Here is a 14,106-nt window from a genome sequence, read left to right as displayed (position 1 = left end):
CATCTGAATCCTAAATTTTCAAATAACATTCGAAAATTCAAATACGGATTTGAATTTTCGACTATCCGTTGACAAGGCTAATTTACACCTCCAAAGTCCTACTTGTTTCAAACAGCTGCAATTCGGTCTAATTGAGAACTTCCATCAATATATACCTTGAAAGTATATAAATAAAAAATCAGCCCATTGAGAACTAACAAATGGATTAGTCGTTTGTAATCTTCAATGCATGTTGGAACCAATTTCTGAAGAAACCATAGTGTTTGTATCTTTCCTCGAGGACTCCTTGTCCTATTTTTAATATATAAAAAATATTTGGTTATCATAAATAAATAAAAAATAATGAAGACAACCAACATAGTCAAAATAATGAACACCTTGTCTTTCCTTCATTTCTGGTGGAAAAAGATTTTTGAGACCTCACTGCCACTACTTTTAAGTCTTAGATCATAGCATCAACATAGTCGATATAAACCCGTATGAGTAAGCATCTAGGATGCTAAATCATTATCAAACACATGGACATGTTCTTGTGACTGAATTCCATTTTTTAACTTGTGTCCTTGATGGAGTAAGGACCATTGGCCAGCCTTTTGATTTCTCTTATTTCATTGTTATTTTTCTTAAGAGGGATCTTTTTTGAGGATTTGTTGTATAGGTGGCAGACTATTTTTGCAGTTTTATTTTCTATTTTGTGTTTATTTTTGCCTTTTAGCTTGTATTCTAGGTGGCGTCCTTGGCCTCCTGCTTTTTCTTCTTTGCTTATAAATTCTTACCTATTCAAAAAATAAATAAATAAAAACTTGAGCCACTGTTGATATGCTTTAAATTGTTTCAGTTCCTTAATTTCCTCATTACAAATTAAATTCAGTTCATCACTCTTTGTACTTTGAGTCCTCACCTTTGGCTGTTACTTGCAGTTAAGCCACCAAGTGAAGAACTCCCATCAGTTTTTGGAATTTCAACTGCCAAGGCAATGGGCACCAGTGTTTACTGAGCTGCCCCTTGGCCCTGAGCAGAATCGTCAAAGCAGTGCATCTCTACTGTTCAGTTTGATGTGTCCCAAGCTTTATGTCAACATTCTTCCAGTAAAGTTCATTTCTCTGGCATTAATTGTGTTATTTCTGTTATTGTCTCTAGAGAAAAAGGTTTCACACAAGGGTGATATTTCTTATGAACTATGTGCCTTTTACGGTATATATTTGCCTTCTTGTATGGGCTTGCATCATATGCCTCGACTTTCATGTCAGACTGAAATTATATTTTCAAGTTTCATGTTGTCAAAGGATGTATTAAGTAAATATGGGGAATTGTTTAACATATTTTGGTTGTGAGCTGTTTCAACCGATGACCACCTATTCATCTCACCCAATTGCTCCACCTCCTTATGTATCGAGCTGGTTGCACACCTGTGACCCCGATTCACCAGCAGGGTGGACAAAAACTTTATAACGATGCAAAGACACCATCTTTCTACTTGTTCCGGAGCACCGACACAAAATTTTCTGCATAAGGGACCCACCAATTAAATCCACAATTTGACCTACAAGCAGGCGGAGCAATTGGGTGCGATGAAGATGTGGACAAAAACTTTGTAGCAATGCAAAGACACCATCTTTCTACTTGTTCCGGAGCGTCGGCTCAAAATTTTCCGAATAAGGGACCAACCAATTAAATCCACAACGTCCCCACCTTCTCAAAAAAAAAGAACTCAGAAAGATATGGATTTTGCATTTCCGGATGTTGCATGTGGATGAAGGCCAAGGAAATTTCTTAGTCGTTCATCAAGAAGACGAACTAGAAATCATCCCTTTCTTGATCTTTCTAGCCCCCCTGATTAAGGAATTTCACACCACCAGTAAGTAAAAAAGCTTCTAAGCCCTGCGAAGCTTCCTCCATAGCTGGACAATCCTGCTCTTTCTTTAGCCAAGCGTTCAAAAGGTTACTTTGAATCAGTAGATTGAGTTAAATCAGTTGAGGTAGTTTCAGCAGTCAACCTAGAAACCATAGAAAAAGGGTAAAAAATTGAGTCCAGCAGTAGAAGAATCTCAAGAAAAAGATTGGGTTTTTAGGAGGTCAAAGTTGATGAGTTTTAAACATCATTTATACGATTGCCAACTTTTTTCTGAAAATTGCTAACCAAACTGATCCACTGCCAAATTATTGCCAAATCCAAACTTGGTTACTATGGTCCAGAGATTGCTTGTGCATTGGCTTGTGCAGGTGCGCGCACACACATTCACATTTATATTATATATATGATGCCAATGTGTTATATCCCTGGTGGTATGTTAATACAAACGTACGTGCATGTCATTTTGTAATGCCATTTACCTTTTTATTGATTTTATTATTCCTGCATCTGATTGCTTGGATCCAGGTTGTATAGTACGACCATCGCTGCATGTATGCATGCAAATTTTAAGTGGTATCTCATGGGAAGAATGGCTTGGCATCTTGAAGTGGATTCACATTTGTTTTTCCTGCTGTACAGAAAGTTCAGGAGAGGAATCATCCTTTGTGAAAAAGCCTACGTAGAGCAGGAAAAGTGAAGCCTTTTTGGGGAAACATTCTTCATCCGCACCATACTTGATATTATTGGCCAATACTTGAATGCAAATCTTTAAGATGGGCATTCTCATATGATTCCAGTGGGGAGTTGGGTTGGAAAAACTACTTCACATGTAGAAACCACGATCCCGCTAACAATCACCTTAACCAAATATAGATAAGATTGTTTATGAGTACAAGAGGCACTAATGTATCAAGTTAGTTTTGCAACCCAACTGGGAGTATGGGATTCCACTGGGATGGTTCCCTGATGTTGCACAAAAGGCTGGATTCAGCTCTGCTATGATCAGCTCAAACTTCACTACAGTCCAGACTCTAGTATTTTCCACTTCCATCCAATGTTAACGACAGTTCGGTTGTGTACCGAGGGGGCCACCAGTGCCTGTCCAGGCACCTAAGCTGCTGAAGTTTGTCAATACGTGGGAGATGACAAGAGGACCACAGGACACACCTGGGTATTGGGTTGTCTATGGAGTAACACTTCTTGTTGTGAGAGGGCAAGATCTCTTGAAGTAATGATGATGGCGTTTCAGAGTAGTAGATTAGAAACCTTAATCCAATATCGAACCTTAGACAAAACGAAGAAAAATAATGAAATGGACGAGGAATAAGAGGAAGTAAATGAAAAAAGGAAAGAGGCGTGATAATGCTTTGTCATGTTGAACCATCAATAGGCGAAGGAAACATTAGAGGTAAAAAACAAAGAGCCCAATTGATGGATGGACCAAACGCGTGTTAGAGGTTTGTTGACTGTTTGTATTATAAGCTGATTATTTTCATAATATGTATTTTCATGCAGATTACTAAAGGCATTGTTCAGGTTCTGATTCCCCGATGTTTTCTTGGAATACTTGTGTCAGGAAGTGCACAGAACTGAAATCCAATCCCATGGATGAGAGATATTTTGCCTGAAACCTTGATTGATCAGGCACCCCAATACCAGACTTGTATTCTTCCAATATGTTTTGGATGTCTAAATGATCAACTGATCAGATGGTTTAGATTATCCAATTTCTTTGATTGTAAACCACAGATTGGTGGATCACAATGTTTGACATGGTGGACTCACGCTATATGCCAGAGGTAGCCAGAAGGACTCAGCTCATCCAACACAAGCCTTCTTGTTACAAGATGGATGATTCTCATACATGCGTATGGCTCTTGGCTTCTGTTAAATTTTGAAACTTCAAATTGGATTAGAAACATCTCTTATGGCAAGAATGCCTGTCACAAGTATGGTGGTTCTGGCACAATTAACTGTTGTTGTGGGGAACCCTAATAGGGTCCAAGTTCAACAACAACAACGACAACAACAACAACAGCAACAGAAAGCCTTGTCTTCAAGATTCAGGATCCATTAATCGAATTGTGTTCCTCCATTTCACACTGTCCAAAGCCAAATCTTTTGTTATTGAGCTATCCCCATCCAATGCTCTTTTAGGACCTTCAACTTGGGGTTGTAATCGGCCTTTGTTGAACATGTCTAAACCAATTCATCTTTCCCTTAATATAATGTCAATTGGAGCTACTATTATATTTTTCTCATTGCTTATCTTTTTATTTCAATTTTCTTGGAAGAATGTCAGAACAATGAAATGAAATCATTGGGATTTGTTGATGCCTCAGTCTTCAATTACACCCCAAAACCATACGTACCTAAGCCAACTGAAAAGTTTTGCTAACAATGTGGATTGAGGCTATTGAGAAGGGCCCTTGGATCATCTTTGTTTATCAGAAATGCAGTACACACACACACGAACACACACACACAAGAAAAAAGGACAAATAAATTATTCTCAGAATATATTTATCCAAGGAAGACAAATCTTGGATGGGTCTAAAGCATCAACTCAAAAAAAATATATATATATATAAGAATCATGATAATCTGGCTTACCCACGTGGCATACTCAATCAACACCCCTGACAATACATGTTCGGAACTGTAGATCTGTACTCCTTGGGATACACAATTGCGCTTCCTCATAAAAAAGTGTATCCCAAGGAGTACAGATGTACGGTTCCCAAACATGTCACGTCAGGAGTCTCGATTGAGTATGCCACGAGGGTAAATCAGATTCTCTTGACTACTCAAAATATATATGTATAGTTAAGGAGAAACAAAATAATCATGTGAAGGCCAATACATCCCTTCTCTTGGACAGGGGAGAGGAGCAGGTTGGGCAATGAAGGTGGGACAATGTTGCCCTGGCATCAAGACAGAGAAACCTGATGGATATGATGTTGACACCTGTCATGAGCCCAGATAATGGAGATCAGTTCACAAATTTAAAATAAATAAAAGATTAAGGGTATGTTTGAAAGGCCATTTTACATCAAATGAAGGATATTTTTATTTTCTAAATTATCTTCATTCATATGGATAAAAAGATAATATTCATAAAAACTGACTGTTCATTGAGTGAACCAATTTTATTACAAAATCCATTTCAGACCTAATCAGATCGGATCACTCTTTCGGTTTGGTCTTCAAAAATTAAAACTGATTCCTTGATACATGTCTTAAAATAAAAGTAATTTAAACAGGAATCAGGGAAGAAAAAGGAATGTTTTTTTTTTCTTTTCGGAAAGAAAATCGTAAAACTAGTTCAATGTTGAAACTAAACTTGAATTCAACTAGGTCCAGGCTTGGCCTAACAGACTATTATATAATATGAGATGGTGGTAAGGGAGAAACTTACATTTTGTGGATTTCCAAGTTTGTTGAGTACATGATTTCCATCTTGGGATCGACCTGATTCCGAGGACCCTTCACCTTCATCTTGAGGTGATGAGGAAGAAGGTCTTGGCCTCAACAAATGTTCAAATACAGCCATGATAAGGAACATTGATACTAAGATTGCAGTGGCAACAAGACAAAATGAGATAGCATTCAACGTCGTCGTCCCAAAGTTCTTCGGTGGAGTCTCAGGCGGGCTTGCATCTGTATCTGTATCCGTGCTAGCATACATGTTCCATGGCTTGGGTCCTTCGGAGCTGAATTCGTTCATGATTCTTCCTTCCAAAATGTCCAACTAGGTACTTGGGAAGCAAACAATGTTTATTGCTACCAGAGTATTAAATATGACGCATTGTAATAAGGTGTATTGTGATCTACATATAAGCTCACCATAGGTCAACCACCACCTACGAGTGAGAGGAAAAAAAAAACCCCCAATTATTATGATAAAATTGAGAATCTAACTAATTTCAACATTATGGTGTACCATAAAATATCATCAAATCAAGAAAACAATGAAGATGTGACCTATCCTCAATTAATTGAAGGGCTCATAATGCCACAAGAAGTTTTTTTTTATAACACACCAATTAATGAAATTACACAACAGATAAAGATAAAGAAGACTCAGTTCTTTTGAGGAGTTCTTTCTCACTTAAGTAGAAACCTAAATTTAAGTACTTCTTTAAAGAAGGAATGGAGAGGAGTTGTGATCATCATTGAAAAAATAGAATGATTATCTACACCTCATTCATCATTTCTAATTTTATTATTTGTTGTGTGATAAAAAAAAATAGAAGAAGCTGGATTGGTAATTTAGACTCTCATTAATTAATCATGAATTTCTCTGGACTTACTCCATTGGAAATATGAAATTTAATTACCCACATTGTACTTAAAATATCAAATAAATAAATGAAGAACAAACACTGAAAAAGATAGCTCTTGAAGGGACCATATCTCCCATTTCTACTGCAATTGAATGACTCTCCATGTAGAACCCCTTAAGGTTACACATTCACCGAACGCGATACAAGAAAACTCATTCTTCCACAAAAGATTTAAAATCTCTTCTTGAGGCATTGTTTCTGTCAAGAGAAAATTCAAGACGATCTCGATTGACACATTTTGAAATAATCCTAAAACATTCAGTGTTTCGGGAATTGGGATCAATGTTTAGTTCTAGTCTCACCCAACCCAGACATTTAATTTCAATAAAGACGGTCGCAATAGCGATGAAAACAAAAAAAAAACAAAAAAAACTAGGAGTTCAAATCTATGACAAGAATACATCGATGGGTACCTTGGATTGTCTAAGAACACTGAAGTATTACATTAAGCTTTTTGAAATAAAGCTGCACTGGTTGAACAAATCTTCCACAAAATGGCATATAACAATGTTCTCTGCTGCAACAATGGCATCTGACATGTATGTGTATACACATATATAGAGGGAGACTTCTACATCAGCTAACATTAAAAGTGGCAAAAAATTAGATCAGAGTTAGGCTTGTTGCCAAACACTGGCAATTGAGATGAACTTGTTAGTAGAGAGATGGTGTATGGGAGCAAGAAATAGAATAACCTGGTTATTCTTGTCCCTGCTTTTGATAGCTTAACTACCAAGAAAGGAACAAACACTAACCAGCTATCTTTACTCCTATCTGTATGTAATTCTAAAACAAAGATATTTGAGAATCTCAATAGTGACACTTTTTCTTATGTTTTCCTGCTTGTGATCATTATCATATATACCTCAAAGAATCAGATTTTTGCACAATAGAAAAAAGAAAAAGTGCTAATGTGTTATAAACTTCAAATATATATTTAAAAAAATAAAAACCTTACACTATTTAATTATGGGCTCCTTACATTTTGTCTCTTTGAATACATTGTTACAAAATTATTTGATTTTTTTCAGAAATTAGAAGAAAAAAAATGATGAATAACGAGTTGCGTGTGTAAGTGGTGAATCTTTGAATAAAAAATGTTTTTTTTTTCGACTAAATCAACCCTAACCTACACCTCTCTCCATCTAAACATGTCATTTTTATAATTCTCAAATGTTCTTGTGAATCTTTTTCACAAATTAACCAAACTAATTCCTCGAGAATAATTGTCGAATCCGAACTTGATTGCTATGTTTGAGAGGGCAAAACCATAAATACCCTTCTTCATAATTTTCTTACTAAGTACAAGATAGGAAAACCAAAAACTTGGGGTTTGTATAATTGCATTGGGACAATTTTCTTGAAAAACTGATTTTTCCTAAAATAAAATATAAAAAAAAAAAAAAAAAATCTATGAAGTTGAACACATTAATGAATTAAAAAGTATATAGAATCCTAGCAAAATAAAAATACAATTTTGTTAGATATCTATTGAAAAATCCTATCTAAATATTAACTACTAAGTGGGACCATAACATTATACTTGCAGGGGAACAAAAAGAACAATGGCATTTTGGTAATTACAAAAGCTGATGAAAGCAATAGCTGTAAGACCATAATACCATCATAGAAATGGGACTGGATTGGGGTCCTACATAATTTCCCACTACATAAAAAAGAAAAAATAAATATAAATATAAAAAATAAAAATAAAAAAGCTGCCTTATAAAATGCTAAATTAAATATCAAAGGCTGCAACAAGGGCATGGTGTAAGGTAAATTTCTAAATGGCATTCATATCAGGTAAGAAATTTTAAAAAAGTGGATCAATGTTTTGCAATTTCCTAGAGATACGCATTGCTAGATTTACCATGATTTGGGATAAAAAAAGAAATGAGGTTATAAGAAAAGAAAAGAACAGAAATTGGAGGTTGTGAAATGTGTTTAATGAGTCAGTGATACAGTTGATGTTTGATAAAAGAAGAAAAAAACAAAGATCACCATCATCTATTCTAAAAGTCAATCTTGAAACTAATAGGAGACAATAAGATAAAATAATTATAATAGTATTTTAAATAGACTTTCAAACTTCTAATTTGATCCTAATCATCGTACTTATCCGAAATAATGAATCTGTCAAAGAATAGTAAAAATTATAATTTGAATAATTTAATGACGATCCTTCGAAATAAACTCTTACCCAAGTCCCAAAATCACTCCAAAAATGCTAAAATGAAATTTTACTATAGAAAAAAATGGAAGTGAGACCCCGAAAGTATATTTTGACACCATAAATGATCTTGTTTTGTGATCGTAAAGTACCCAATGGCCTATAAAAATTAATTTTCATTGATCATAAGATTTTCGAATTGGTATAATAATAGTCATTCTAATTCTTGGTCGCGAAATTATAAATTATGCCCATTTGAAATTAAGGTGTTTATTTTATTTCTTTCGCTCTGCTGGCACCAATTCTCAGCTCTATATAAACTTTTGCAATGTGTAATTTAAATTCTCAGCACAAGGCATGTAAAAAAATTGAAACCATCTCAGCCGAATTATTCCAAGCCATGGTTTTAAAACTCGGTTTCACGTCTCGTCTCGTCCAACCAAGATATCGAGTTAACTCGGACAATACGTCTCGCCTCGTTCACTATAGAGACAATGATTTTTAACCATTTAAAAAATCTAAAAAAATTCAGAAATGATTCCTATTAAAAAAATGAAACCAAAAAAAGAAGATGAAGAAATATCGATTTGGGGTGAAAGCATAGGGTTTCAAGCTTGAAAACCTATTGTCTTGTTTAATTTGCAAAATCTCGTCCAAGACGTCTCGTTTATCTCGTGATACGCAACTGTCTCAAATGGGTTTGTACGTTTGTCTCGTCCAGCCACGATACCGAGTTAACTCGGGCGATACGTCTCGATTTTGGACAAGAAGGTGCGCGTAACTTTAAACTATGCTTCAGATCTAGACTATTTTTTTTTTTTTTTTTTTTCGAACTTCTTGTTTTGATGATTGAAATACATTAGTGAGAGGAAGAAACAACTTTTGTTAGTAAAATGGCTAGTAACCGAATTATCCCTATAAAATAAAATAAAATAAAATAAATTGATGGAGAAGAAGCTATCTCTGAACTAGATATAATTTTGTTTTAATTACCCACACGTATTCAAAATAAATAGGTAGACACACTTTGCTTCAAAGGATCAGATTATGATAAAGATCAATAGAAACAATTATTGCAAAGATGAATGACAGAATTCTTTGGTGGTAAAAAGAAAAAATAGACAGGAAATAAGTTACTTTTTTTGCTCTCAATGGATTGAGGATTTTTTTTCAACCAAACTATAACTGTGTCTGAGAAAGAAATGAAAACCTGACTAGGGATCATTTCAATCAACCCCACTTGATATTACAGGTAAAAGTGATCTTGGGATTTTTGTTTTTGGGTATTTTACCAAAATGGACAAGTATTTTGCCAAGATTATGGACTTACATATATTTTTTAAATACTTATCAAAAGGCATCTATCCATTTCAATATTTATTTTTATTTTTTTTTAAATTACTATGTTATACCCTTCTTCTGAACCTCAAAGAAAAGAACATTCAAAATAAGGGTAGAAAAGTAATTTTAATAAAATAACAGTATAAAGAGACCATTCTGATAATAAATAAAAAATCCAAAATGGGTATATTAACATTTTTGTGCTTTCATTCTTCTTCTTCTTCTTCTTCTTCTTCTTTTTTTTTTTTTTTTAATTTTTATTTTTATTTTTATTATGTAAAGAACCAAAATGAGAGATTATGGGGGTGGTTGAAGGGATAACATTGTGATAACTAATATCGGATGTGACAATGGTTTTTGTCACATATGGGTTACAAGTTTCAGAATTGACTTTTTTTTTTTTTTTTTTTGTGAAGAAGATCATCCTCACAAAAAAAAAAAAAAAAGTCTATTCCGAAACTTCTAACGTCAGTCTACAAGGTTGAAGAATTGTGGATCACTATTGTCAACCACTTTTAATGAGATTAGAAGTTTTAGAGTGAAAGTATCTTTGTCAGGATGATCTCCTCACCATAGAGACAGAATATACATAAATACATACATATGCATCAAGTTAATCCTTAAAGCCTTCAACAATTGGATTGGTGAGATTGTCTAGACCACGCCTTTTGTAGCAGAGGCCTTGAGCTCGTTTCAGAATGGTTTCATTTTTTGTGTGGATGACCTCCTCATCATAAAGATAGAATATACATAAATACATAAACATAGAATATATATATACATCAAGTTCATCCTCAAAGCCTTCAACGATTGGGTTGGTCAGATTGTCTAGACCAGGGTCTGAATTCGAATAGTCCCTTAGGGCCTATCCTAAGGGATTTATCCTAGAAATTACCAGTGTGTGGGGAGGAGACTTTGTACGCGTCAGACAATTAGTCGGGGGTGCTCTAATAGGCCAGATACCTCAATGAAAAAATGGTTATTCTCAAGAAATTTTGAATTTGTTGCTAAGAAAAAATAAATAAATAAAGTGCTCTCAAGCCTCATAAAAAAGAATGAAAGAAAATTATTTGAAAACAGAGTAATATGAAGAGGAAACATTATATATTAAGTATTATTATCATAATAAAATAAATAAGAAAGCAACGTGGTTTGACAATCAAGAAAAAACAACGACAAGATATTTTCCAACAAAGTAAAAGAATTATTTTTCGATCATCCCGTATATCTTACCACAAATATTAAGGTTGGCAATGTGAATTACAGCTCCATATAATGGTTGAAAATCACTATTAAAAATACTTGCATCCTTCCTATATAATAGAAAAAAAAAAAAAGTACCAAAAGGGATTGAGACCAAATTTATTGACCCAGCCATGTTTTTAAAATATTTACCAAAAGATCATTGATTTTTTTTTTTTTTTTTTTAATTTATAGTTTACTAAAATTTGTAGTATGGTAATTTTTTAACAAAATTATAAATAGCTAAAAATATATTTAAGGAGGGTGAAGATGATGGGTTTTTGGGAAGAAACCTAAATACATTATTTGTATGCTTTCCAAAAAAATTCGATTATTTTACGAAACTTATCTGAATTAATCGAGGGCACAGAACCATAGATCTTTTGAGCGCGTCATTTTATCATTAGTCAAAAGAAAAAGGGAAGAAAAAAAAGGATTCTAAGAACTATTTATAGCTAAATTATAACTAATTTAATAACTAAAGAAATATATAACTAAATTAATACATTATTGTTATTATCATGAAAACTTCCGGAGAGCAAAAGCCCAAAAGAAAACAGTGTTATCTTCTTTTTCTTTTTCTTTTTCTAAGCATTAGCTTACTGACCACAAAAGCACCACATTTCATACCATAGAGGGTCCTATTGAGTAGTGACACAATCAGTTCCTGATGGCAGGAAAACAGCAATCCGTTGGCCCACTGAAAAATTATGTGGGAAAATAAATTTTCTGGAGAAAAATATCAAATTTTACAACAGTTATCATTACCATATTTTATGTATGAATTGATTTATGGGAACCCCTTGGAAAAAGAATTACCTGCTAAATTTGTGAATTGGCTTTCTTACATGGAAAAATTACTTAAAAGACCCTCGCAGAAGAGTTTCTTTCTAAATAGTTCCTAAGTTTTCAACGGTTACTTAGCAAGACATTTAGTGAACTTTTTCTCAATTTCTAAATGGTCCCTAGACCTCATCTCCCACACTTCTCACGATTGAATGCCCTAACCATCTGAACTCATTGTTTTCATTCAAAAGTTAGATTTTTGACATCTCAATCAAGTTTCGAAGACTATTCTATCAAAAAGGATTTAAGAAAGAAGAAGAAGCTATTTTCAAAGGGTTTTTTAAAATATTTTGAAGATGTATATAAAAAATTAGGGTTTTTTCACTTTGTTTTTCCTTAGTTTTTGGATGAAAATCGATCAAGAATGGTTCTTTTGGGTTGAAAACATTTAAACAAGTCGTTATCTCAAGTTTTTAGTCGATCTTTCCTTGTATTTAGTCAGAAAAAATCGAAAATTAAAAATGGGGGGTTTTACCAGTATCGAGTTCACCACTTTTTATTTAAAAAAGTGGTGAACTCGACAATAAATAGTGGTGAGTTCGATAGAAAAGATTGTAAACTCGACACTAAATAAAAAAGCATCGAGTTCAACAGTAAAAAATTGTGAACTCGACAGTACGGGGGACCATTAAGAAATAAAAAATTTTACTAAATGTCTTGTCAAGCTACCATGCAAAACTAAGGACTATTTAGAAAGAAACCCTTCTGCGAGAGTCCTTTAAGTAATATTCCCTTCTTACATTAAACCTGATCAATTCTAAACAGTTTTTTGTCAAAATCCATTTTTAGTTAGAAATCAAATGTCAGCAACCATTTATATAAGAAAGTAAGTTTGTTCAAGGAGACCTATCACATAACATCTCATATGGGTCAATACACATTTACCAGATATCCAAAATGGAAGAGAAATTTTTCGATTTACTTAGGTTCCAATTTTCTTAAAACATTTGATCATTATCTTGCTTTAGATCTTCCTCAATATTTGTATAGATGTGAAAATTTCTAGTCAATTAATTTTGATTAATTTATAGGTTTCGGGTCATAATGTATTTTTGATTGATCAAAACCACCTCTGCTAAAGGAAGAGAAATAACTAATGATCCACATTATTTTATCAAAATAATAGCAGATATTTTTGTCTTAGAGGGTTATTTGGACAATTATCAATAGGCAAGAAAGTGCAATAAAAGGATGTAATTGAAGACCAACCCCTAGCTGGTTCATATTTGATGGCTTGAGCCCTACCCCTATTTGTGTGGGCTCGCATCAAGGACCTACCCCCCTAATTTTATAGTCATGATGCACCGCAAAGTTGTTGGTAAGCATAATATTAAATTTCGAACATTTTTATTTTATTTTATTTTAAGCAAGCAAGGGTTAGGGGTTAATAGAGATGAAATTGGATTCAACAGGATTTGAACCTGGGTCATGGGATCAACCCTTCACAAAGCTTGAAATGAATTTAATTAACAATTTCTTTTTTATATTTGGTAAAAGTCATTATCCATCTTGTACAATATTTTGATTGTAGACACTCGATTTTGCTTGGGCCGAGAGTTCGAAAGACCTTTTGAAAATGGGTTTGACCCGAGGTATTTTTCACTAAGGCTTTAAAGCCCATTACTTAAGTAGCCATAAGGCCCAAGGGCCATTTTTATTGTTGGATTCTGGTCGAGTTGTGGATAACCATAAGATAGACCATTTCTAGTCTTGGTCTTGCCTTTCCATGGCTAGAGTTGAAATTTGATTAGTATGAGGGTCACCCACGGCCGGGGATGATATTTGCACAGTATGGAAGTTAGTCCATGTGTGCTCAAATTTACTTAAGGAAAATTATCCTCTAAAGCCGATCTAAATGCCTTTTTCCTCAAGAAAATCCCTCATTTTGTACTCTTTTATCCTCCCTTTAACCATTTAATAAATTCCCCACATTAGTCTTTAAGTAATTCACCAATCCTTCACATTTGACTCTAAGTCCCCTTTAGTCTTCACTTGAATTGAATTACCTCATTAACCTCATCTTGTTAGAGCCAAATTAAGGTGATTTACTCTTGTACCCGTCAAGCTTATCCTCAATTCAAAATGAGTCAATGTAATTTGAGCATTTTTCAAGAGCTTCGAAAATTTTGCCCAACCATTAGAAAGTTCTAGAATTTTGGGGCAAAGACCCTTAGTTTGTTATAAAGCTAGCCAAGCTAAGTGACCAAAATATCCATAAACCAATCATTAATTTGCATGCAACTTATTCTATTTCTCTCTAGTTTAACTCAAAGCCAAGGTCCTTGGACTTTTTTAACCTACCTTAA

General features: G+C 33.9%; 1 long non-coding RNA gene across 1 annotated transcript; it reads right to left on the bottom strand.

The window, feature by feature from the left end:
* Positions 1-4,258: 4,258 nt before the first annotated feature.
* LOC147404561 (uncharacterized) lies at positions 4,259-6,736 on the bottom strand. Its single transcript, XR_015177225.1, has 3 exons — positions 6,615-6,736; positions 5,274-5,718; positions 4,259-4,822 (listed from the first exon to the last, which is right to left on the bottom strand). It is a non-coding gene; the product is annotated as an uncharacterized LOC147404561 (long non-coding RNA).
* Between the last annotated feature and the right edge of the window lie 7,370 nt (positions 6,737-14,106).

This window comes from Akebia trifoliata, chromosome 4 (genome assembly GCF_017979445.1).
Source record: "Akebia trifoliata isolate Shusen 1 chromosome 4, ASM1797944v1, whole genome shotgun sequence".
Lineage (NCBI taxonomy): Eukaryota > Viridiplantae > Streptophyta > Magnoliopsida > Ranunculales > Lardizabalaceae > Akebia > Akebia trifoliata.
Note: the sequence above shows the minus strand (reverse complement) of the source record. Positions and strands in the feature narration are given on the sequence as shown.